The 3,747-nt window shown below is 39.7% G+C and overlaps 1 pseudogene; it reads right to left on the bottom strand.

The window, feature by feature from the left end:
• Positions 1 to 926: 926 nt before the first annotated feature.
• Positions 927 to 3,028, bottom strand: LOC103747496 (annotated as a pseudogene).
• Positions 3,029 to 3,747: the final 719 nt, after the last annotated feature.

Genomic DNA, 3,747 nt, shown 5'->3' on the forward strand with positions numbered 1-3,747 from the left:
TATGGAGCCTCTAGTGGGAGAGGAAGGCTGTCTATCTGACGAGTTTGTAATCATGCTCAGATGCCGAGGAGCTCAGAAGGTGGGCGACTGTGACCAGTGATAGTCATGTATATAGAGATTAGAAATGCATGTGAAAATGTCTCAATGTCAATTGCCTTGGAATGAATTCTTCTGTATATATAAAAAAAAACAAGTATCTTCTTGAAGTCCCTCAAATTAAGGTAAAGAATAAGAACAAATCATTCTGGAAGAACGCAAAGGAAAATAGCTTTATATACTTAAATGACATTGAATTTATTCTTACAATTGTTTTAATAGCTTTTGTATAATCTTCATCACTATTATGAGATATAAAATGTATTTATCAAATCTGTAATCATTATGCCAAAAAATCTGAATTACTGTAATATTTTGTATATTGTTAAAACTGTAACTTTAATTGTAAAAAAAAATTAAAATTAAAAAAAATATTTTTTTAGCTTTTGTACATTTTATACAACAGTTATTAATCATATTATGAACCCCTCCCCAATCCATGCCCCCACATCTCCCACTTCGCCAGGACCTCATGTGTTTTGCCATACATGTTAAGTTCCATCCAGTTAAGCATTTTACCTGGATGTCCTTTGGTAGAAGTTCAACCACCAGGATCTATTCAGCCTGTCTAGAGCTCTTAAGGAAAGTCTGTTCTCTCTCTGGGGCCAGCCCACTTCCCATTTCCTTCGCTCCACTCTTGGTCCTTGTCTGAAGGAGCTGGCATGGGTCTTAGGCTCGACACCACCATTTAAAAAAATCTTTTAAATGTGCTTTATTAATGTCATTTAATAAAAATGACCATTATAATAAATTTTTATAGACCCATTTATGATTAAGATTTCACTGATTCAGAGAAAAAAATTGAACATGATGCTTTAAACAAACAATTATCATTGCTTCACTGTGATGCTAACATTGCTTTGGTGGTGCTGAACATTGAGAACAAGTTCTTCTCCCACTTCCACCTGGATGGAATTATCCAGAACCAACGCAGCTTGTTTCCAGTGGGAGGCTTCACCTGAGGTGTCCAACCTGATCTCTTCATCAAGGCATGTATGAAACCAAAATGGAACAGCAGCTACTCTTTCAGATCTACAAATACATACCTTTACTTCTCTGTTGGAAGTGTTCAAATATGGAGTCATCAGATCTAGTCTTAAGCATTCCACTGGCTGGCTTAAAGGTGTGCAAGGCAATGAGAACAGATCCAAAAATACATGGATAGGCACCTGAAACTGGTTAGTGAAAGGGGCTATGTTTAACCCAAGAGTATACTCTGCTCCTTGAACTACACTCTCCTCTACCAGTGTCTGTGACTCGACCAGCATCCCAAACATCAGCACCTACTGGGGAAAGATCCTGCCTGCAGACTGCAGTAAACATCTGGATGTTGCAGCTCTGTCCAATATTTCTTGCTGAATGAGCCCAGATAGCTCAATGACGTCTAAGATGAGTGTGCTCCACAACGTGTCTGATTTGGGCCTTTGCAGCACAGCAGCTTCATCCTTCATGTCTCAGCCCAAAACTTGAGTGTTTCCTTAGGAAAGTGATTGGCTTCAGATATGAGGCCCAAAGCTATATGATGCTGATCTTTCTCCACAGAACTGTATGACTTAACCTGACCAAGCGTTCCAGCAATTGTAGGCAAAATAGAGAAGAAGCCTTCAGACACATCCAACATATAGAAAGCGTCAGGGGCACTCGATTGAGTATTACTCTCTCCACTGCCAGAGCTCATCTCAGTGTGCTGACAGTGAGTATCCATGGCCTGACACAGCTTCTCTGGGGCCAATAAAGACAACACTTTGCTCATTACCATCTTAAAGCCTTCATCTTAGCCAGAGCACTACAGAGTTCAGCTTCATTTCCTAAAGACAGAAAGTCTTTACTCTTGGTAAAATTTGTTATAACTTCCATTTTATGTTCCAAACACAAGACATTGATGCTCTGGATCCTTGGGTAACAATCTTGACTAGATGCTTCCATTGTCACATGGTCTGTAAGGGCCTGTACTAGATACACAGCCTGTTCCCAACTGGCTTCCTCACCAGGACTTGTGGATAAACTGTGTTTGTCATCAAGCTGGAGAACAAACCAAACCACAATAGCATCCAGCACACCCTCTTCAATGTCAGGAACATGAGTAGGACGGGGTTTTTTAGTTGCAAGATGTTTTAATTCCTGAAGATTGTTAAAATTCACTTTCATAATTTCAAAGCATTCTGTCAAAGGCAGATAGCCTCCAGGAATTCAGCTCATCTTTTGAGCTGTTTATGGTTCAATTACTTCTTCAGTATCTACAGAAGAGCAAACTGGACTTTGAAATTTCACAGTTGTTGACAAATGGATACCGGCAATATCTTTAATACCCACTCTATGATGCCTTCTTATCTCTGCACATTCCACTGCCATCCCAAATATAATACTACCTGTTGGTATAACTTTCCCATATTTTCCACAATTATCATTTTCACCTTTTGTCTTTGGTTGCAAAAGTAAACGTTCCCATGTGCGAATTAAACTCTACAATTCCTTCTCCAAATAAACCTGCATTGACAGTTTCTGTTACAACTAGGGACACTCTCTCAGGAATGTGTTTGGGGATCTCTATGTCAAGCAACGCCGTAAGTAGGAGCTTTATCCCAGTTTCTATCATATTGGCAGCCATTCCATTGCAGGCAAGTTCATACATGGTCTTAGATGACTCAGAGGCACACACTGAGTGTACTCCAGCTTTTTTGGCAAACACGCTCAGTATTCCAGTTCCTGCTCCAATACCCAAAATACTTTTGGACCCTAAGTGCACTGTCTTTTGGATTGCTGCATTATAAATCCTCTTCCTCTTGTTGTCATTAAACATGATAAAATGCCAGCATTCCATCAACCAGTTTGCAACACGATAAAAATTCTCCTTTGCATCACGGAAATCAGGGTTTAGCTTTACTGCTTTGTAAAAGTATCCAGCTGCCTCATCTCTAAAGCCCATCCTGAAATTCACATGAGCAAGTTTCCAGTGACCTGAAAGTCTCTCTTTTCCTATGTCTCACAATGGTCCCTGAGCCATGGATGGGTGAGGATTAATATAGGAGTCTTAAGTCTATATAAAAAGTTATTTAGAAAATTACTTCTCATTGATGGTTTTGTTCCTAACCAGAAAGTACTACTCAGATGTAAGATTTCAAAACTTGGTCTCCAATACTGTAGTGCCCACCTGTAGCTAAGGGAGACAACCAGCTATTGTGCTAAAATGATAAATAAATTTGTTTTCTCCGTCTATCCAGAAGCCTTTGAGAGGGAACTGACACTGATTCTAACTACTCCAACAGCTATCAAAATACCTGAAAGCAAATCTTGAATTCATCACTCTAGAGTCCATCCTTGGAAGGTAAAAGAAAAATGAGGAAGAACCCAGTAGAGGGATGCTTTTGGAAGCCCTTGTCAAGAAATTCCAGTGGACTCTCATATGAACATTTGAAAATTGCCCTGTTCTGACTTTTTTCTAGTTCCCTGTCTAGAACTTGTAATGCTAATTATTCTTGCCTTTACTCCTTCATATCTCCTATTCAGGATTCAAGGACTTTCTTTTCCCCTTAGAGATAAAAATTGTGCAATTTGGGAATCTTTTAGATAGACCCACTGAAGGGGATACTTCAATTGCCTCACCCTGAGTCCCTGTTCAGCATGGAAGAAGCCAGAGTGGTCTGCGTCCCA

This window comes from Nannospalax galili, unplaced genomic scaffold (assembly GCF_000622305.1).
Source record: "Nannospalax galili isolate Female #2095 unplaced genomic scaffold, S.galili_v1.0 scaffold845, whole genome shotgun sequence".
NCBI lineage: Eukaryota > Metazoa > Chordata > Mammalia > Rodentia > Spalacidae > Nannospalax > Nannospalax galili.